Here is a 23,547-nt window from a genome sequence, read left to right as displayed (position 1 = left end):
CAGAGAATTTTTCTTACCAGAAATACTAAAAGCATTTCTATTGTTAAGGAAGAGAAAAATTTATCTTATTGTGTCTTGAAAAAAGACACTAATTCTAATCAATACATTATTAATTTCAGCAGGCTATGTCTTACTGTGTCTCCCAAATACCCATTATATTAATCAAAGTTTACTTAGAGTCTGTCATAATTTAAATATATTCTTAAGTATAGGACAAATATTCATAAACACATTTTGAATCTATGATTTGGTAATTAAAAACATAATCAACATAGTTATTCATTTTTAGAAAGTATACATTTGGAATGTCACACTGCTGTGCTGTAGATCACTGGAGTGTGTGTTTTGATGTCCTTTATCCAACCTGTTTCTGTCCTAAGCTCTGGTCCTTCCTAGTTTATACTAATTACTATTGTACTCTCTTCTACTTAACAATAGCTTTTTTTTACACATGACAAAACCTGTAATAGTTGCCTCCCTAGGGATTATTTCCCTTAATATTAGTAATGTCTTCCAGTCCTATCCATTTTGCACAAATATTGAGACTCCACCTTTTTAAATGATTGATTAGCAACCTGCTGTGTATTAATATTAAGTTTTCTCCATTTAGTCACCCATCAGTGGGCACCTGGGTTGATTCCATATTATGGCTATTGTGAATTGTACCAGAATAAGCATAAAAGTACAGTTATCTCTTTGATATGCTAATTTCATTTCCTTAAGATAGATAGCCGAAATTGAGATAGCTGAATAAAATGTTAAATCTAGTCACAGTTTTCTGAGGAATCTCCATACTATGCTTTATATTGGCTGTACTAATACATTCCCATAGAGAATGTATGAGAATTTCCTTCACTTTATATCTTTCACAATATATATGTGGTAAGAGATAATGGATAAATTTTAATATTTTGCAATAGCTATCCAATTTTACAAATACTGTTTTCTGAAGAAACTGTCCTCTTTCCAATGGAACTAACTGTTCATGGAATAAAACCTCAGAGACCATGAGCCAGAATTGACTATTCCAACTTTTTCTCAGACGTGTTGTCACAATGATAAAAAGACTAAATGACACTAGTATGTCTTTTTTTTGGTCTGGTATATATATATACTATATTATATATAGGACTGTATATGTGATATATATTATATATTGAACTAATGTACATATAGAATATATAGATATATATAATATAGTACTTTGTTCAAGTGATGTACAGTGGGGTTTCCCTTTCATAAGTCAGGTAATGAGTATATTTCTTTTTGGACAATGCCACCCCTTCCTTTGCTTACCAATAATGGGGTTTTTTTTTAAAGAAAACAAAAAGGTAACCAAACCTATCAACAGACATAAACTAAATCAACTTCTAAAAAGAAACAACTATGAAAAATTAAGTGAAGTGACAGGAAAATGGGAATCCTGAAAGTCTGAGATACTGAAAGGAAATATGAGTGAAAAACATTGGGCAAAGATGACCAGTAAATTCAGTACAATATATGTGAAATAAATGGTTTATTTTGCCACAAATAATAATAAACAAGATTATCATACCTAATTCCAAAGGTTAACATAGAAGATAAAAAGAAACATCCAGCACTAGTATAAAAGCCAAGAGGAGAACCATCAGTAACCATAGTAAAATTACCCAAGCAACCCACTAACAGATTATGAAGAGAATGAAATAATCCAATGCAGAGATGGGAATGACATGTAATTCAATGTGAGAAAATGGAATGTGTTTGAAACCAATGTAAACTATCCCAGTCAATGTATTATGGCAGTAGGAGAGTAGTTTTAAGCACAGAAAAAGTAGACCAAATAAAAAGCAAAAGTTAAACTACTTGAATCGAGTCCAGATATATTAGCAATTAAAAACTGTAACATTCTAAAAGCTCAAATACATAAAATGATTGAAAATGAAAGGGTAGTAAAAAGTTATACCTGAACAATACCAACCAAATAAATGTTAATATACCAAGCAGGAAGAGAGATAAGGAGGTAGTTTCAAAATTATGAAAGGTTTAATCCCTTTAAAAGGTAAGTGGGTCAGTGGAAAGTCATACCAGTAATCCTAGCTAATTAGGAAGATGAGACCAGAAAGATGTCAATTCAGAGACAACCTGGCAGAAAAGTCTGGGAGATCCTGTCTTCAATTAACCACTAAAATGTCAGGCTAGAGGCATGCCTCAAGTGGAAAAATATCAACTATAAACAAGGAAACCAAGTGAACTCAGCTCTAAGGTCAAAACCCCAAAATAGCCTCAAAAGGCATAAAACTTAATGAAATTGAAAAAATGGACATATTCTATATCACAATAAATTGTAACATTCATATGTTTGTATAAAAACCAGCAATTAGAAATTATTCTCAAGTGATTAAACATTTACGAAAATTGGCTCTGTTAAAGGCTGAGGGTATCCCTGGGAAGGGAAAAGCCAATCAAAAAGGTGAATATGCAAGTTTGAATAAATTTCAGAAATGTGTCCTTATAGACTACATTTTCTGATGAATAAATAAGTCTGTATAAAAAATAATTTGAGGGTTGGGGATATGGCCTAGTGGCAACAGGGCTTGCCTTGTATACATGAGGCCCTGGGTTCAATTCCCCAGCACCACATATACAGAAAATGGCCAGAAGTGCTGGGGCTCAAGTGGCAGGTTGCTAGCCTTGAGCAAAAAGAAGCCAGGGACAGTGCTCAGGCCCTGAGTCCAAGCCCCAGCACTGGCCAAAAAATTAATAATATTTTGAAAACAGGGGCTGGGGATATAGCCTAGTGGCAAGAGTGCCTGCCTCGGATACACGAGGCCCTAGGTTCGATTCTCCAGCACCACATATACAGAAAACGGCCAGAAGCGGCGCTGTGGCTCAAGTGGCAGAGTGCTAGCCTTGAGCGGGAAGAAGCCAGGGACAGTGCTCAGGCCCTGAGTCCAAGGCCCAGGACTGGCCAAAAAATATATATATATATATATATATATATTTTGAAAACAGGAGGCAGACATCTGAGGACCATGGTTTGAAGCTAGCCTGGGCAAAAAATGCCATGAAATTGTTATCTCCAATTTACCACCAGAAAACCAGGAATGAAGCTGTCATTTAAAAGTGGTAGAATGCTAATCTTGAGCAAATAATCTGAAGGATAATGCACAGGCCCTGGGCTCAAGTCCCATGACCAACTCCCTCCCCCCAGAAAAATTGAATAGAAATTCCAAAGTTTCATACTGAGTATCTATTTAGTTCTTGCAGCAGATATAATTTTTTTAATATATATATTATTATCAAACTGAATTACAGAGAGGTTACAGTTTCATATATTAGGCATTGGATACATTTCTTGTACTGTTTGTTACCTCGTCCCTCATTGCCCCCTCCCCCTCTCCCTTTCCCTTCCCCCCCGCCTAGGAGTTGTTCAGTTCATTTACACCAAACAGTTTTACAAGTATTGCTTTTGTAGTTGTTTGTCTTTTTTTACCCTGTGTCTCTCGATTGTGGTATTCGCTTCCAATTTACTAGTTCTACTACCAGTATACCCGGTTTCCAATATACTCACATAAGATACAGAGAAAGTGTAGGTACAACCACAGGAACGAGATATGAGAAGATCATCAATAATAGAGGCTACAGTTACATATGGCACGTTGAAAGTAGTTACAACTGTGATATAACAATCGTTTCCAGAACATGGAGTTCATTTCACTTAGCATTATTTTATGTGTTTGTAACGGTATAGCTATTGGGCTCCTGTGATCCTCTGCTGTGACTTGCCTAAACCTGTGCTAATTATTCCCTATAAGGGAGAACATAGAGTCCATGTTTCTTTGGGTCTGGCTCACTTCACTTAGTATAACTTTTTCCAAGTCCTTCCATTTCCTTACAAAAGGGGTAATGTGATTCTAATAATAGAGGCATAAAATTCCATTGTGTATATGTACCACATTTTCCTGATCCATTCTTCTACTGAGGGGCATCTGGGTTGGTTCCAGATTCTAGCTATGACAAAGTGTGCTGCAATGAACATTGTTGTGCTGGTGGCTTTACTGTGATTTTATCTGTGGTCTTTTGGATAGATACCCAACAGTGGGGCTGCTGGGTCATAGGGGAGTTCTATGTTTAGCCTTCTGAGGAATCTCCATACTGCTTGCCAGAGTGGCTGAACCAGTTTACACTCCCACCAACAATGAAGTAGGGTTCCCTTTTGGCCACATCCCCTCCAAAAATTGTTATTGTTGGTTTTCTTGATATAGGACATTCTTACTGGGGTGAGATGGAATCTCAATGTTGTTTTGATTTGCATTTCTTTTATGGCCAGTGATGTAGAGCACTTTTTCATATGTCTCTTGGCCATTCTTATTTCCTCATCAGGGAAGTCTCTTTGTAAGTCTTTAGCCCACTCGGTTCTTTGCGGTTTTGTTTTGGAGGAATGTAATTTTTTTAGTTCTGCATATATTTTAGATATGACGCCTTTGTCCCTTGAATGGCCGGTAAAGATCTTCTCCCAGTCTGTGGGCTTTCTGTTTATCTTGCAAGCTATATCATTTGCCGTGCAGAAGCTCTGCAGTTTGATGCAGTCCCATTAGTCCAACCTTTCTTTGATTTGTAGCCTTTGCGGGTCATTGTTAAGGAAGTTCCATCCTGTGCCAAGGAGCCCAAGTGTTTCTCCTACTCCTTCCTTTAGTGTTTTCATGGTGTCTGTTTTGATTTCAAGGTCTTTAATCCATTTGAAATTCATTTTGGTGCAGGGTGATATATAAGGATCTAGTTTTAGTTTGTTGCAGTTGTTGAGCCAGTTTTGCCAGCACCATTTGTTGAAGAGGCTATCTTTCTTCCAAACTATTGTTTTAGCTCCTTTATCAAAGATTAAGTAGGCGTAGTTCTGTGGGATCATTTCTGGGTCTTCAATTCTGTTCCATTGGTCTTCAGGCCTGTTCCGGTGCCAATATCTAGCTGTTTTTATTACTATAGCTTTTTAATACAGCTTGAGGTTGGGTATTATAATTCCTCGAGCACTGTTCTTTCTGCTTAGGATTGTTTTTGCTATTCTAGGTCTTTTATTGTTCCATATGAATTTCTGGATTGCTTCCTCTATTTCATTAAAAAATAGTGTTGGGATATTAATGGGTATTGCATTGAATTTGTAGATGGCCTTTGGCAATATTGCCATTTTGATTATATTAATCCTCCCAATCCAGGAGCATGGGATGTTTTTCCATTTCCTTAGTTCTGACATAATTTCATTTTTCTAGCTTTTAAAGTTCTCCTCAAAGAGGTCTTTTACCTCTTTAGTTAAGGTTATTCCTAGGTATTTTATGTTTTGGGGGACTATTGCAAAAGGAGTTGCTTTCCTGATTTCAGCCTTGGTCCTTGGGTCGTTAGCATAAAGAAAGGCCGTTGATTTTTGAGCGTTTATTTTATATCCTGCAACTTTGCCAAAGTTTTGGATCAGCTCTAGTAGCTTTGGGGTAGATTCGATGGGATTCTTTAGGTATACAATCATGTAATCCGTGAAGAGAGAATGTTTAAATTCATCTTTTCCTATTTGGATCCCCTTTATATTTTCTTTTTGCCTAATTGCTCTGGCTAGGAATTCTAGTACTATGTTGAAGAGCAGGGGAGAGAGTGGACATCCCTGCCTTTTTCCTGATTTTAAAGGGAATGGCTTTAGTTTTTCACCATTTAGAGTTATGCTTGCTGTTGGTTTGTCATTAGCTGCCTTGATTGTATTCAGGAATGTTCCCTTGAATCCCAGTTTTTCCAGGGCTTTTAGCATAAATGAGTGCTGGATTTTATCGAACGCTTTTTCCCCATCCAGAAATAAAACCATGTGGTTCTTTAGCTTTCTCTGGTTGATGTGGTGGATTACATTAATTGACTTGCGTATATTAAACCAACTTTGCATCCCTGGGATGAATCCAGTTTGATCGTCGTGTATGATTTTATTGATGAACTGTTGAAGTCGATTGGCCAGAATTTTGTTGAGAACTTTTGCCTCTTTGTTCATTGGTGAAATCGGTCTATAGTCCTCTTTCCGTGATGAGTCCCTGCCTGGTTTTGGGATGAGGGTTATACTGGCTTCATAGAATGAGTCTGGAAGTGAATGTTCCCTTTCAATTTCATTGAAGAGTTTGAGAAATATTGGTGTGAGTTCTGTTTTGAAGGCCTTGTAGAATTCTGCAGTGAATCTGCCTAGACCTCGGCTTTTCTTGGATGGGAGATCACTTATTGCCATTTCTATTTCAATCCTGGATATGGGTCTGTTTAGAAGGTTTAAATCCTCATGGTTGAGTTTGGGAATAGATTTTTTTCTAGGAAATCATCCATTCCTTCCAAGTTCTTGAATTTGTTGGCATAAAGGTTTGCAAAATAGTCCCTTATTATGGTCTGAATTTTGGTTGTTTCCGTGGTGATGTTGCCTAATTCATCTCTTATCTTGTTTATTTGAGTGTGCTGCCTTTGTTTTTTGGTCAGGTTTGCTAGGGGTCTGTCTATCTTGTTGATTTTTTCAAAGAACCAACTCTTTGTTTTGTTGATTTTTTCGATGGTTTTTTCGTCTCTAATTGATTAAATTCTTATTTGATTTTAATTATTTGTTTCCGCCTATTGACTTAGGATTTGGCTTGTTGCTCTCTCTCAAGGAAATTAAGGTGCTTCCTTAAATGATTGAGTTGCTGTTTCTCCAGTTTGTTGGTGTATGCATTCAGAGATATAAATTTTCCTCTGAGTACTGCCTTTGCTGTGTCCCAAAGGAGCTGGTACTTTGTGTCCTCAACTTGGTTGAATTCCATAAACATTTGAATTTCCGTTTTAATTTCTTCAATGACCCACTGATGGTTCAGCAGTGTGTTTCTTAGTCTCCATGAATTGTAGGATTTTCTGCGGTGGCTGTTTGAGTTGAGTTCTAATTTTATTCCATTGTGCATTGTGGTCTGAGAGAATGCAGGGAATGGTTTTGATACTTCTGAATTTGTACAGATTTTCTTTGTGACCTAAGATGTGATCTATTTTGGAGGATGTTCCATGTGCCGCTGAGAAGAATGTGTATTCTGTTGTTACAGGGTTGAATATTCTGTTGATGTCGATTAAGTCTAGTTGTTCTATGCAATTGTTCGTTCTGTGGTTTCTGTGGTTTCTTTCAGCTTTTGGCATGTTGATCTATCCAGAGGTGATAGTGGAGTGTTAAAGTCCCCAACTATCAATGTGTTTGGGTCTGTGAGTGTTTTTAGAGTCAGTGTGTTTGTTTGATGAAGTTGGGTGCTCCTGTATTTGGTGTGTAGATATTTAGGATGGTTATATCTTCCTGTAGGAGAGATCCATTTACTAGTATGTAGTAACCTTCTTTGTCTCTTCTTACCTTCTTTAATTTGAAGTCGATTTTGTCTGATACTAGGATTGCAACTCCGGCCTGCTTATGGGGGCCATTTGCTTGATAGATTTGATTCCAGCCTTTCACTTTTAGAAGATGTTTACTTTTGCTGGATAGATGAGTCTCTTGGAGGCAACAGAAAGATGGGTCTTCATTTTTGATCCAACTTATGAGCCTATGTTGTTTGATTGGTGAATTAATTCCATTAATGTTGAGAGTTAGGATTGAGAGCTGATCATTTCTTCCTTTCATTATCCCTATCTTGTTAAAGGCTGAGTCTTCCCATTTGTTGATCTGATATTCTGGTTTACTATTTAGGGTTCATTTCTCTGTCTGCATTGGGATCTTGATTATTTTCTCTGTATAGTACATCTTTGAGGATTTTTTGTAAAGCTGGTTTGGTGGAGGTATATTGTTTCAGTTTTTCCTTACTGTGGAAGACTTTTATTTGACTTTCGGCTATGAACGAAAGTTGAGCTCGGTACACTATTCTTGGTTGGTAGTTAATTTTTTTTAGTGTTTGGTATACCTCATTCCAGGCTCTCCTTGCTTTCATGGTATCTGCTGAGAAGTCTGGGGTAATTTTGATTGATTTTCCTTTATATGTGATTGTTTTATTCTCCCTAACAGCTTTAAGGATTCTTTCCTTGGACTCTGTTGATCCTGTTTTGATCACAATGTATCTGTGGGATGTCCTATTCTGGTCTGGTTGGTTTGGTGTTCTAAATGCTTCTTGTATCGGTATAGGCCTATTCTTCTGGATATTTGGGATGTTCTCGGCTAATATTCTGTTAAATAGGTTGCCTATTCCATTAACTTCCTTCTCCAGGTTTTCCTCAACACCTATTATCCTTAAATTGGGCTTTCTGATTGTATCTTGAATCTCCTCGAGCGATCTGTTTTGTCGATTGAATTGGTTTTGCATTGCTTTTTTTTTTTTTTGTCAATCCTGGGCCTTGGACTCAGGGCATGAGCGCTGTCCCTGGCTTCTTTATGCTCAAGGCTAGCACTCTGCCTCTTGAGCCACGGCGCCACTTCTGGCTGTTTTCTATATATGTGGTGCTGGGGAATTGAACCCAGGGCTTCATGTATATGAGGCAAGCATTCTTGCTACTAGGCCATATTCCCAGCCCTTGCATTGCTTTTTGATCTTTCTCCATAGATTCTAGGGAATCTTCAGCTCCTGAGATTCGATCCTCTGCTTCTGTTAGTCGGGACTATAGGCTAGCTACTTGATTTCGAATCTCTTTTCCTTCAGACTTGTCTTTCCTGATGATTTCCATGTCCTTGTTATAATTATCTCTTAGGTCCTGCATGGACTTCTTTATTTCATTAACTTCATTAATTTGGTTTTGAGTGCTGTCTCTCAAATCTTTTAGCTAGGTAGTTATCTTTTCATTTGACTCTTGAAGTTCATTTATCTTTCTATTTGTGAATGCCATGAAATTCTCCATTAATTTTTGCTTTGCCTCCACATGCTATAGAATAATTGACTGAAGAGATTCAAACTTTTCATTTATCATGTTTATCAGTAAACTTTGTGGAGCATTTTGAGGCTTCTCTTCTATGTCTTTCATTGACTGTTCTGCTTCCTGCTTGTTTTGAGTGGAAGATAAGACTCCATTGTTTGCCATCTTTCTTGTGTTTCTTCTGCCCATTTGGATTGGGAATGCCAATCTACAAGCACCTGTGAGCACCATTTAAGACCCAAAGCAGACCTTCCCAAGCACTGTTGTGTAAATCTTAGAAGTTCACAATTATATATGGATACCTTTTATACCTGTGTATAAAATTATATTTGGTGTTCCTAAACAATACAATTTCAATATAACAACCAATCCTGAGCTCTGTATTCAGTAGTTACTTATTTATTGTTACAGCCCTATGAGCAATTCTTGTTCTTATATTAAGTTCTTTTAGGACTGGCTTTCTCTATGAACCCCTTTGATTCACTCGGAATAAGCAGGGATACCTCTATCCAGTAACCAGGAGTCAATGGAATCTGGAGGTCCTAGAAGTAAGTCAGGATGGTAAGTTAGAGGTAGTAAAGAGAACAGATTTAAAATTTATGGTGGGGGTGATGATTTTGGTTTAGTTTCAGTGACGTGGAAATGTGGAGGAGAGTAGAATCAGTAGAAAGAACAAGGTTAAAATGATAGACAATGGAGAGTTAGCAGTAAAGAGTAGAGGTGTTATTCATAGGAAAGTAATTTTTAAAGAAAGAATGCAAAGAGAGAGATAAAGAAAGAATACTGGAAGACAGATGCACATAGCAGAGAAAAATTATTTTAAAAAATAAAAAGGAAAAAATCAGAAAAAAACAAACAAACAAAAAAGAACTTGATAGAACCAACAAGTAAAAATGGAGAACAAACCAATGACGTTTCAGAAATGAAAATTTAAAAAAAAGAAAGCTTAAACAACATTTGAGAAAAAATAAAAAATAAATAAAAAGGAGTCTTCCTTGTTTGGGTGGGCTTTCTATAGTCTCTGGTTTCCTTTCGATGGTCTGCAGTCTATTCTACCGCTTGGCTTTCAGTTCACAGGGGGTGGATCTGCTCTGACCCTCGTCCCCTGTCAGTGAAATCCTGGGGCTCTGTGGTTCCCACAGCTTGCAGGTAAGACTTGGGCGTGTAGGTGGCGGACATGAAACAGTCTTGGGAACTGTGGCTCAGCAGGGCCGGGTGCCTTTGGTCTGGTTTACCCAGCTGAGCGTTGCTCGCCTGGGGGGAGGTTCCTCCATCCTGGGCGGGGCGGCCTCCTGGGTGTTGCGGCCTCCTGGGTAGAGCAGGGTATGGAATCCAGCTCCATTTCAGGCTGGGAATTGGGCTTCTAAACGGGACCATTCTCTGTCTCGGGAACTGTTTGTTCTCCCGTGTGGCTGTTTTGTACCACTGGTATGGTAGTTGCTCGCTGCTTTTGCTTTTAATTGAGGAATTCCGGCGGTCCGGGCAGACCACCTCTAGCTGAGCCAAGGCCCAGGACAGCCCCCCCTTCCCCCCCCCAGGCAGGGGTCATACTCCTGGGTGGAGCTGGCTCTCACTGGTCGGTTCCTCTTGTCCTTCTCAAAGATGGCCGCTTTGTCCTCGCTTTCCCCAGGCGGGCTTTAGCTCCTGTCTGGTCTGACCCTATGCCAGTGTCAAAGATGGCGCTTTGCTCTGGCGGTGGGGGAGGAGCTGCTCTGTGGGCACGAGTGAGAGTGACTTTCGTGGGGGTACTCACGCTTTCTCTGCGATTTCGGTCCATCCGTGCTCAACCTGCGATCTGTCTGTATGCTGCCATCTGGAGGATTTCAGCCTGGACTGCTTTAGCTGCAGGGAGTGCGGGGTGCTGTGCAGGGCGCTGTGTTGGCGCCGGCACTGGCGTGGTGGCAGGACGCCGCCTGGAGCTCAAATCTGTGTTTTCAGACCAGCAAAGTCAAATTTTCCTTCCTGGCCAGAATCCCTGTACTGTTATAACTTACTTTTGCTATCTTTCTAGGGGTAAAAGTTTCTGTGGGATGGGAAAACTGCGATGTCAGAGGGAGCTCAGCTTGGGCTCTGCTGCTCCTCCGCCGTCTTCCTGGAAGTCCAGATATTCTTCCTTATGAAATCCTAGATGCATTTCCTTCAGAATTGGAACAATTTAATATTTTCATAGTGGTCACAGACACTATGCAAAAGAAAGTGAGACAAAAATACAAAGTGTTGGCATTGGGAAGGAAGAAATAAAACTACTTTCTTTGTACATATGTGCATGATTCATTTGTAGATATTATTTTCTATAGAAGAACTCAAAATAATTTATGGGCAAATTACTTGAAGTAATAGGAAAGTTTAGCAATATGACTGACTGTAAAACTAATATAGAAAAGTAAATTACATTTATAATACAAAAATGCATTTTAAAGGGTACTATTTATTATAAGAGCAAATATGGAGAGTACATAGAAATAAAAATAACAGTGTACAGGATATCTAAGAAAAGCGTAAGCTAATTCAGCAAAATTAAAGATCTCAGTGGAGCTTGCACTAATATATTACATTTGTTACAATAAACATGTCAGTTTTCCCCAAATTGACTCATAGATCAATGTAATTCTAATAGGATATTTTAGGAAATTGACTTGGGCCTAAACATTACATAGAAATTTGAAGAGCCGCATGAGGGACAAGGCAACAAACAGTACAAGAAATGTATCCAATGCCCAACGTATGATACTGTAACCTCTCTGTACGTCAGTTTGATAATAAAAATTTGAGAAAAAAAAAAAAAAGAAAAGCAGTAGCTTAATAAATTAAAAAAAAAATTTGAAGAGCCTAGAGTAACTAAAAGAAGAATAAGATATGATTTTTAACTATACAGAAGGATGTGCATAGGCAATATGCAAATTCTATCTAATCTTACGTAAGGGACTTGAGCATCTTCAGATTTCATTATCCACAAAAATTGGGGTCCTGGCACCAATCCTCCATGGTTCCCACAGTATGAAGACTACTAATTACCAAAACCTTCATAACAAAATATTAAAGACTGAGTGGGTGGCTAAAACAACAGATATTTAGTGTCATTATTTTTGGAGGAAGGAAGGTTGATAAAGGATGCTGACAGATTTGTATTCTCCTACAAACTTTCTCTATGGTTTGTGCATGGTCTTTGCTCTGTGTTTGCTCATGTTCTCCTCCTATTCTTAAAGACACCAGAGTTACTGGGTTAGAGCCACCTCCATATGACCTCCTTTAATTTAATTGTCTCCTTAAAGACCTCATCTCCAGATGCAGTCATATTAGGGCTTAGGGCTTCAACATTAAATTCTTGGGAGACTCAATTTAGTCCATATAATTTTTTTTAATGTTAAGAGAAGTTGGGCATGGTAGTGTATCCCTGTAATCTCAGCACTTCAGCACTTCAGAAGCCGAGCAGAAGATTCTCATTCCAAAGCCAGTCTGAGCTACATAATATGACATTGTCTCAAAAACACACACAAAACAAAGAGAAAGGAGAAAACACTTAAGTAGAAAATACACCCCACACATTTCCCTTTTTGTGTTTCATGGTGCTTAATAACCTCTTTTAAATTTTCTTTTTATACTTCTCTAAGAAAAGCAATTGGAAAAGCTGGCATATTAAAGAAGTGTTTATATTTTTTTAGCTGGCATACTCACAGATCACTCCACATAAATCCAAAAAGCCTGCATTTCAAGCAATAAACTGAAATTCCTTGGACTATTTAATAAACCTAGTATTGGAAGAGACAGGAGAAGAAAATGTTCTAAGGCTTCTGAGTATTTTACGTAATCTTAGATTCTCAAGACATGAATATTTTCTTTCTTTCCCAAAGGGCTTAGAGAAATGTCAATTATTTCTTAGAAGTTTTATAAAATAATGTTTATAACAGCTGACTAGCAAAATCTCCATACTTAAAAATTGTTTTATCTCATAAGTTTATATTTTACATACAAGAAAAGAAAATTTACAAGTTGAACTAGGAACCAATAGTTTTACATTTTCATTGCATTGCCAAGATTGGTGACTTAATGACTTAGTATCTGGTACTATTAGGGGCTTTCAAAAATACCAATATGATTTAATATGATTTATGCTGTTTAAATCCTTTTTCCTTCCTGACTTTAGAATGCCTATCTTTTGCATCATTTATTTCACAATTATCTATTTGGGGGATCACTTAAAACAAGGAGCATACATCTTATCAGCAGACATCATTCCAATTTAATACTTTCATCTATTTTAGAAACTATGAGGTAACAAGTAATGGAAGCTTCTAGATATTTTTACAATAAACTTATTTCTTCAAGTTGTCTGTACTTCTCAAAGCCTTAGTAGCCCAAAAGCTACTAAATATATTGATAAAGTTGTCAAATAAAAGCTAATATTTACAAATCATTATTCTGTCTTACTCTATGCCTTTATTCCCCAAGGAATATGGATATAAAGTGTCTGCTGTAAGGATATGTACATATTCCTTTCTTTATGACTGTGTTGAATTATTTACAGACAAAGAAATACTTTAAAACTTGTTGTTGTAGTTTGCCTTAATCTCATGTAGTATACTGTGTAAATTTATTTGACCATTACCCAAATAGTATAAATTACTTATTGTTTTCTTAATGTAGACAAAATGATATTCATTGGAAACCTCTTTTTCTAAAAATACAGGCAATGTCCATATTGTAAAAGGTTTTTCTGAAAGATATATCACACTTTATTATTGCTGTGGTTATTCAGTGAAGGCAATGAACAAAACCTACTATAAATCTTAAGTTAAAATCGCTTTTGCCAGATTTGTTTGGCTTTAGTCAACATAAGCCACTGAGCAGCTGGTATTTTTCAGTGCCTAGACTATTAAATTTACCTGGAGAGAGAGAGTTGTTTAAAAAAATATATACATCTATCTAAGTGCTATTCACAATCAGTGCACTTTCAGTCTAAACTGGAGTTCTCCAATTTGACCAGGAATATTGGTAGTTTTCAAGCACTCTGCAGTATGAGAACCACAAATATACATCAGAGCCCGACTATTATATGAGCTTTGTTTCTGCTCTTTTAATGTATTCATGCTGCAAATTATTTTTAAGGTGTTATATCTGTCCTTTGAATCTTTTGTGCCTAAACTTAAAATCAAGCAGCAACTTAAAAAGAAGAAATAGCCTCAGCTCCACCTCTGCTAAATGGCCCTGCCATCTGTAGTTTACCTGGGGAACTTCCCTCCATCCATATTACTCCATTTTTTGTTGCCAAAAATAGTAACATAGTCTGGGTATGTTTTAACATAAAGAGGTTAGCTTGGCTCATGGTTCTCAAGTTTTGAGGTTGAGGGGCCAGATCTAGTAATGGCTTTCTTGGTGATAGGGTCCCCAAGGAGAGTAGAACATCACATGGCATGAGACAGAAAGCATGTATAGGTAGATGCCTCTTCTAGTCTCTCCCTCTCTTATAAAACCACTGAGATCCAATCATGTGTACTGCACGATACCTTGTCTTAATTAGCATCATAGACCCACTTAGGACCTCAAAATGTTGATGAAATGTCAACATATAAACCCCTGGAAAAACCACATCCAAACTATAGTATCATCCTCTTGCGCCTATAATTGCAACAGAAAGTTTTAATGAGCTTTGGTGTATAAGTAGCAATTATTCTCTAGACTGATTTTTGAGAACTATTTTAGCTTTTAGCCTAGCTTTAACATAATGGATAATAGTTACAATGAAAAATTAATTTTGCTTTTGCATTTAACATGATATCAATTTGGAGGAAAGTATTTTTAAGGAATGGGCCAGGTGCTAGTGGCTCATGCCTATAATCCTCACTACCTAGGAGGTTGAGACCTGAGGATCATAGTTCAAAGACAGTCATAGCAGGAAAATCTGTGAGACTATTATCTCCAATTAAATACTAAAAAGCTGGAAGTAGAGATATGGCTCAAGTGGTAGAGCACTAGAATTGAGCAAAAAAGCTCAAGGACTGCACCTGGGCCCTGAGTTCAAGCCATAAGACTAGTGCATGTGCATGCATACACACACACACACACACACACACACACACACACACACACACACACACTGTGCTTTATCTTCAAATATAGCTTGCAATTATATGCTATATTCACTGAATTCATTGTATTTATTTTCACTATGTGACTTAATTAACTCTATTATAGGCCACATGCCTTCTGATGTTCTTTTTGTTTTATCAAGACCAAGGAAGTTTCGCAAATTGTTCAGCACATATTCCTGTGAGCGTTTCTGGGTAAAGGAACCACCAGAATTTTTAGAAAACTGAGAAGTTGAACAATCCTTGGAAAACTACTCCTATGTAATCTTTTAAATTTATATCCCCTTAATCTGTTTTCTTTAGGCTTCAGAATTTATTCTTCCACTATGATAGTAGTATGAAGAAATAAATCATCTTCAGAGTCAAAAGTCTGAAATGAAGGAAAGCAAACAGACTCTTATATTCCTCTAGTTAAAATGCACAGTAAGGCAACATAGTCTATGACTGACATCTCCCTTTTTCAAACATCTCTCACCTTATGTCATCCTCACAGATTAGCAGGGAGCAGATGCTGAAGCCATATTGAGAAACAGACTGTACACTCCCCAAATTTAAAACAACAAACTACTAATTCATTGATTCTTTGCATCCAAACAACAACAGCAGACTGCTAGTTTCATTCGTTAAACCAGTGCTTTTAAGTTATCCTAACTCAAGTTAAGCAAACATACTAGATTTGAGGGACCAGCAGTAGATTCTCTTTAATCATAATACTGCCCTCTTTCTGTTTTTGTCCTATTTTAGACAAGCACATTTCAGCCACAATTTCACAAGTTTGAGAAAGAGGAAGGCTGGCCACAAAGAGGAAGACAGAAAGACAGTATTCTGGATGTTCGTGTTTAACCTTAATACACCTGAGGGATTAGTGTGAGTGAAACAGTGTCATAGCACTGAAAGCTTTTAACCAATTGGGGCTTAGAAGAGCTGTTGAGAAACACTAGAGATACATTGTTTTAAATTGGAAGGGAAAAGGTCATGTTTACTAAGGTACACATTTAGGCAAGTGCTAACTTATTTATACTTTTTATTGTTTTATGTTGTAAATCTTCTTAGTTAAGATTTCCCAATGGCATCATCTCACCAGTAAACATTGGGTCCTATTTTTTTTCATGCTGTGTACACTGTATGGCCAAATCATATTATTTTTGTTATCTTGAAATCAAGGCTATATTAGCCTCATAAATACGTTGGATAGCTTTTGCTTGTTTTTCTTGTTTTACTGTTTCATATAAATTGTTCTAATTAACTAATTGTACTTCAGATAGTTGGTGGAATTTCCTGGTCCTGCCGTTTCCTGAGAGATGACAGTCTTTGACTATCGTCAATTTGTTTATTACTTACTCAATTCATTTCTTCTTGCCAGTTTTAATGTTACGTTTCCTAGGAATACAGCTATTTCATCTTTGCTTTCAAAAATTTTAGTAGGTAGTGGTTCATAATAACTATTCTTATCTTTCCTAGTCTTTGTACCATCTATCTTTATTTCCTCTTCATCATTCTGTGCTTTATAGCTTCTCTTGTGAAATGTGCAGTTTTAACACGAATCTGCTTATTTTATTCTTTTCAAATAATCAGTTTTGGTTTTCTCTTCTTTCCTTTCTTGCTTACTACTGCAATTATTACTGATGCTTCTCTGCCTTTTTCTCCTCAAGCTGTTTTTGCTTTGTTTCTTTCAGTTAGCTCTATATCCCTTTCTATATCTAATTCTTCAGCTAAATGTTTAACACATTTGATGTCAACCCTATTGTTCATTGGTAATTAAATTTGAACTATGAACACTTTCCTGACTCCTGAAGCTATAACCATCCTTCTTGCCGATTGCTGAAGGTTAGGTTTACAGTCCTGTTTGATGCTGACTTTGACTTTTTATGTTTACCCATCTATGTTTCCCAAATCCTCCATGACTTTGTTTTTAATATCTGTGTGAGTATTGGAATTCAGAATATGATGAGCAGAAAACCTATTCATGTTAAGAAATAAAGTAAGATAGTAAGAAGATACCACTGTACTATCATTGGAAAGTATCAAGTGCCAAGACAGAAACTCCCTGGCCCTCATTAGAGGATATGGCCTCTCATAGAGCCTCCATCTCCCCACATCTCTACCTTCTTCTGTTGTTTTTTCACCCATAAGCAAGCTTTCTTATACATGTTTCCTTTATCTTGGTTTAACTTAAGATTTGCTATACCATTCTCTCTTTGTATATTACTACACTAATCTAACATCTTCATCCTTACCTTTCCTTTAAAATACTGATAGTCTTAATGGTCTTTGGGCATTTTATAGTACACATGTCTTAAACTGAATTTATCATCCTATTCTCAACTTTATTGCTCTATTATTTTTGTTTCATTTGTTGGTACAGCATTTAACAGTCAGGTAAACTAGAAGTATATGAGTATTCATAGTTTCTAGTAGGAACATGTGATATTCTACCTTCCCCTCTTCCATCTTCCATTTTGAAAACAGATACAGGATTCAGAAATGGTATGCTGCCCCTCTCTCATTCTGTTCTCATAATAGATACTTGCCGTCCATAGCTATAGAACCAGTAAGGTTGAATAGCATCAGAGAATCTTTTTGTACATGTTTCAGGTTGCCACTGTCAGTACATTAGAATTAGGACCCTGCTTACTCTCACCTTGTTGCCTGTGCAGTTATCTTTAGGATTGCATGAAAAAAGCTCTCTTGCCTTATGGCTTTTAGTTGGTTTGTCTGAATGAGAGTCATTCACAGAAGATTGAAATGTAGGAGGAGTGGAGTGGAGCAGTGTTATGGTGCTGTCAAAGGTTGACTATATCCCTCTACTGAAGCACACTATACCTGTCAGCATTCAAAATGCTCTTTTCTGGCTTAAGCATAAAAGTGGTTTTTCAATTCTCTTTTTTGGAATTTTATATTCTTGATGTTTTAGTATTTTTATTTAATTTTATTTTTTGTAAAGGTGATGTATAGTTACATAAATAAGGTAAAATGAGTACATTTCTTGTTGAACAGTGTTACCCCTCCCTCATTTTCTCCCACTTTCCTTCCCTCCTGACCCCCTTCCAAGTTGTAAAGTTCATTTCTAACATAGTGTCTTGTGAATATCACTGTTGCACTGGTTCACCTTTGTCCTTTGTCTCACCATTTTGTTATTCTCTGTCCCTTCCCCAAATCAGATAAACCTATATACAAGACACAGATTACAGACCTCTAATCATACACTGTGCCTTATAAGTTCACCCTATTCTTGCTCAAAATATTATAAGCTTTCTCTAGATTTTTCTTTTGAGTACATTAAGTAGTCATATTTTCTTCATACACTCCTTATGGCATCCACATGCCCTACATGTCCATTACCAGTACGTATGAAGTGTTTACCTCCTCTCACTTATTTTCTCTAGCTCTCACTGTATTCCCATGTGACCTAATAATAAATGAGTTGTTATGTGCAGAATAAGCTCCACTTGACCTTAGCCATAACACACTAATAAATCGGCTGCTCCATTTTACTAACAGAGTTTCTCCTGCCACTTCCACCAACGTAGTCAGAAACTGGGTATAATAAGATCCTGGCTTCCATTCCATCAGAGCAGGATGGTTTCTGAAGAAAAGTTCATGTTTCTAAGGCATTTGTAATTTCCATCTGTCGTGAAGATTGATTTACTCTCACTTTTTATCCTTGACTTGGAGAAATTTAATCTTACTTTAAGGCAAAACTTTTAATTTGTTTCATCCATTCTTCTAATAATGTAATTTTATTGTCTTCATCCTAGTTAATAGAAAACCATGTTTATTTGAGTAGAACTACAGAGAAAAACTCTTTATGTGCCAGTAGAGAACTCTCTAATAGCAGATTGGTCTTAAGTACTGTGAAAGGCCAATAATAATATATTTGACTTTTGAATTATTACTAAGCTCTCCTAATGTATGGCCAAGTGCCTTCCTGAAATCAAAGTTCTATGTCTAGAGCATTTTTCAGAACCAAATAATATTTCCAAAAAAGAAAAAGAAAAGATTGAGAACCAGGTCTAGTAGTTGCTTAGACTATAATCCTATCTACTCGGAAAGTTTAAATCTGGATGCTCATGGTTTGAGGCCAACCTTGGCAGAGAAGTTTTCTAGACTTCATCTCCAGGATAACTAGCTAAAAGCAGAGTGAAAGATGGTCTTGTCTCAAGTGGTAGAGTATCAGTCTGGCAAACACTGAGGCCCTGAGTTCAAACCTCATTACCACCAAAAACAAAAGGGTGTGGGGACTAAAATTAGTCTGACATATTGTTTTTGTGAAGCTGAGCTAACTTGTAGATGTCAATGCCTTCCTCTCTAAATACATGTAAGTCTATCTGTTCATTAATGCTTCTTAGAAATCTTGCAAAGTTTGACAAAACAATATGACACCTAACTGGTTTATGGTCTCCACATTTGTTTCCTTTACAGAGAAAACAAATATAACTGGGAATGTAGCCCATTGATGGAGTGCTTGTACAAGGTCCTGGGTTTTATCCCCAACATACATACATCCATTCTCTTGCCTTTCATCATCTCTTCTCTCTCTATAGTTCGTCAAAGATGACCATTATCCATCAAATCATTTTATGTCCAGGATTTCTCATTTCTGTCAGGAAATCATATGGATTGAAATGCTTGGCCTAATTTTTTAAGTAAAAAATCTGCTACTCTTTCTTCATCTTTCTGAATTTATTATTTATTGTAGTAAAAATTGTAATGAAATAATTTTGAACTTATAGAAGTATTGCATAAACAATACAGTGCTCCCAGGTGTTGGTGGCTCAGGCCTGTAAACCAAGCTCTCTGGAGGCTGAAATCAGCGGATCACAGTTGAAAACCAGTCCAGACAGGACAGTCCATGAGACTATCTCCAATTAATCACCAGAAAACTGAAAGTGGAGCTGTGTGTGTAGAGTACTAGCCTTGAGCCGAAAAGCTCAGGGACAGTGCCCACACCCACAATTCAAGTCCCATGTCCAACGCCCCCCCCCCCCGCAAAAAAAAAAGGCAGTGCATTTTTATATATAGTTCTATATACTACCTTCTCCTAATGTATAATCTTATATAATTATAGGCCAAGTACATAAAAACTAAGAAATGAGCATTGGTACACTAAACTATAGTAGTATTCTGATTTTTATAAGTTTTTAGATTTATGTTATCTTTCTGTACTGTAAGGTTCTCTATTCTTAGTCTGGTCTGTCTCCATCTTTTTGACCTCAGTGTCAAGGCCATGCATCTGTAGTCTGTCCCTCAGTTTGAGTCTATTTGTTATTTTCTTGTAATCATATTGAGAATATACATTTTAAAGACATGGGGAAGTGACATGTGCTTGTCAGTGAAGGAATACATGATTTTATTGCTAGCCATAGTAACCTTAATTCCTTGCTTTATGGAATGTCTGTCAGGTTTCTATGCTATAATGTTGCTATTTTCCCTGTGCAATTAATGAATATTTGGAAGCAAATACCTTGAAACTATGCAAATATTCTCTTGTTTTTGCAGCTCTTTATTGACTAGAATTCTTCTGTAAGGAAGAACTGCTTCTTTTGAATTTTTCTTTTACTATTTTTTGTGGTGCTAGAGATGAAACCCAAGGCCTTGTGCATGCTAGCAAGCATACCAGTGAGCTACATCCCCAGCCCTTGCTTTTATGAGACAGGATCTCACTATGTATCTTAAGCTGGCCTTGAACTCATTATGTATTCCAGAGTAGCCTCAAATGGGTGGTCCTCCTGCCTCATTTGTTTATTTAAAAGAGCTGTATTGACATGTAATTAACAAGAAATACACAGCACATGTTTAAGTAGTAGTATTTTTTTTTTAATTTCCTAACATTCCCTGCTTCTTTGCATGTCTGATCACTCTTATTGGATGTTAGACACTGTGAGTTTCTCCTTGGTCATCCTTAGCATTTTCCAAAAAAAAGTTCTGTAGCTTTGTTCTAGGATAGTGTAATTTACTACATAAAACACAATCTGACACTTTCAGATATTGCTTTTAAAACTGATCACACTAGCTCGCTTCGGCAGCACATATACTAAAATTGGAATGAAACAGAGAAGATTAGCATGGCCCCTGCATAAGTATGACAGACAAATTCGTCAAGCATTCCATATTTTTACCGAAATTCAGAAAATAATAAGGGACGATTTTGCAAACCTTTATGCCAATAAATTCGAGAACTTGGAAGGAATGGATGATTTCCTAGAAAAAAGTTATGTCTCCAAATTCAACCATGAAGATTTGAACCTTCTAAACAGACCCATATCCAGTATTGAAATAGAAACGACAATAAATGATCTCCCATCCAAGAAAAACCCAGGTCCAGACGGATTCACTGCAGAGTTCTACAAGGCCTTCAAAACAGACCTCACACCAATATTTCTCAAACTCTTCAATGAAATTGAAAGAGAACGTTCAATACCAGACACATTCTATGAAGCCAGTATAACCCTCATCCCAAAACCAGGCAGGGACTCATCACGGAAAGAGGACTATAAACCGATTTCCCTGATGAACATAGACGCAAAAATTCTCAACAAAATTCTGGCCAATCGACTTCAACAGTTCATCAATAAAATCATACACGACGATCAAACTGGATTCATCCCAGGGATGCAAAGTTGGCTTAATATACGCAAGTCAATTAATGTAATCCACCACATCAACTGGAGCAAGGGAAAGAACCACATGGTTTTATTTCTGGATGCGGAAAAAGCGTTTGATAAAATCCAGCGCCCATTTATGCTAAAAGCCCTGGAAAAACTGGGATTCCAGGGAACATTCCTGAATACAATCAAGGCAGCTAATGACAAATCAACAGCAAGCATAACTCTAAATGGTGAAAAACTAAAGCCATTCCCTTTAAAATCAGGAAAAAGGCAGGGATGTCCACTCTCTCCCCTGCTCTTCAACATAGTACTAGAATTCCTAGTCAGAGCAATTAGGCAAGAAGAAAATATAAAGGGGATTCAAATATAAAAAGATGAAGTTAAACTTTCTCTCTTCGCAGATAACATGATCGTATACCTAAAGAACCCCATAGACTCTACCCCCAAGCTACTAGAGCTGATCCAAAACTTTGGCAAAGTTGCAGGATATAAAATAAACCCTAAAAAATCAACAGCCTTTCTCTATGCTAACGACCCAAAGACCGAAGCTGAAATCAGGAAAACAACTCCTTTAGCAATAGCCTCAAAAAACACAAAGTACCTAGGAATAACCTTAAACAAAGAAGTGAAAGACCTCTATGATGAGAACTTTAAAAACATGAAAAATGAAATTAAGGCAGAACTAAGGAAATGGAAAAACCTCCCATGCTCCTGGATTGGGAGGATTAATATAATCAAAATGGCAATATTGCCAAAGGCTATCTACAAATTCAATGCAAGTCACATTAATATCCCAACACTATTTTTTAATGAAATAGAGGAAGCAATCCAGACATTCATATGGAACAATAAAAGACCTAGAATAGCAAAAACAATCCTAAGCAGAAAGAACAGTGCTCGAGGAATTACAATACCCAACCTCAAGCTGTATTATAAAGCTATAGTAATAAAAACAGCTTGGTATTGGCACCGGAACAGGCCTGAAACCCAATGGAACAGAATTGAAGACCCAGAAATGAACCCACAGAACTACGCCTACTTAATCTTTGATAAAGGAGCTAAAACAATAGTTTGGAAGAAAGATAGCCTCTTTAACAAATGGTGCTGGCAAAACTGGCTCAACACCTGCAACAAACTAAAATTAGATCCTTATATAACACCCTGCACCATAATCAATTCCAAATGGATTAAAGACCTCGAAATCAAAACAGACACCCTGAAAACACTACAAGAAGGAGTAGGAGGAACACTTGGGCACCTTGGCACAGGACGGAACTTCCTTAACAAAGACCCACAAAGGCTGCAAATCAAAGAGGGGTTGGACAAATGGGACTGCATCAAATTCTGCACAGCAAAGGACATAGCTCGCAAGATAAACAGAAAGCCCGCAGACTGGGAAAGGATCTTTACCGGCCATACAACGGACAAAGGCCTCATATCTAAAATATATGCAGAACTAAAAAAATTACCTTCCTGCAAAACAAAACCGCAAAGAACCAATAGCCCCCTCATCAAGTGGGCTAAAGACTTACAAAGAGACTTCTCTGATGAGGAAATGAGAATGGCCAAGCGGCATATGAAAACGTGCTCTACATCACTGGCCATAAAAGAAATGCAAATCAAAACAACATTGAGATTCCATCTCACCCCAGTAAGAATGTCCTATATCAAGAAAACTAACAATAACAATTGTTGGAGGGGATGTGGCCAAAAGGGAACCCTACTTCATTGTTGGTGGGAATGTAAACTGGTTCAGCCACTCTGGCAAGCAGTATGGAGATTCCTCAGAAGGCTAAACATAGAACTCCCCTATGTCCCAGCAACCCCACTTTTGGGTATCTGTCCAAAAAACCACAAACAAAATCACAGTAAAGCCACCAGCACAACAATGTTCATTGCACGCAATTTGTCATAGCTAGAATCTGGAACCAACCCAGATGCCCCTCCGTAGACGAATGGATCAGGAAAATGTGGTACATATACACAATGGAATTTTATGCCTCTGTCAGAAAGAATGACAT

At 37.2% G+C, this 23,547-nt stretch overlaps 1 protein-coding gene and 1 non-coding gene across 7 annotated transcripts in view; both read left to right on the top strand.

The window, feature by feature from the left end:
- Positions 1-23,547, top strand: part of Mbd5 (methyl-CpG binding domain protein 5) — a 352,039-nt gene that overhangs the window by 233,492 nt on the left and 95,000 nt on the right. The gene's annotated exons all lie outside the window — the stretch shown is intronic.
- On the top strand, positions 20,931-21,035 carry LOC125350999. Its single transcript, XR_007210896.1, has one exon. It is a non-coding gene; the product is annotated as a U6 spliceosomal RNA (small nuclear RNA).

The sequence above is a fragment of the Perognathus longimembris genome, chromosome 4, assembly GCF_023159225.1.
Source record: "Perognathus longimembris pacificus isolate PPM17 chromosome 4, ASM2315922v1, whole genome shotgun sequence".
In the NCBI taxonomy this organism is placed as follows: Eukaryota; Metazoa; Chordata; class Mammalia; order Rodentia; family Heteromyidae; genus Perognathus; species Perognathus longimembris.
Note: the sequence above shows the minus strand (reverse complement) of the source record. Positions and strands in the feature narration are given on the sequence as shown.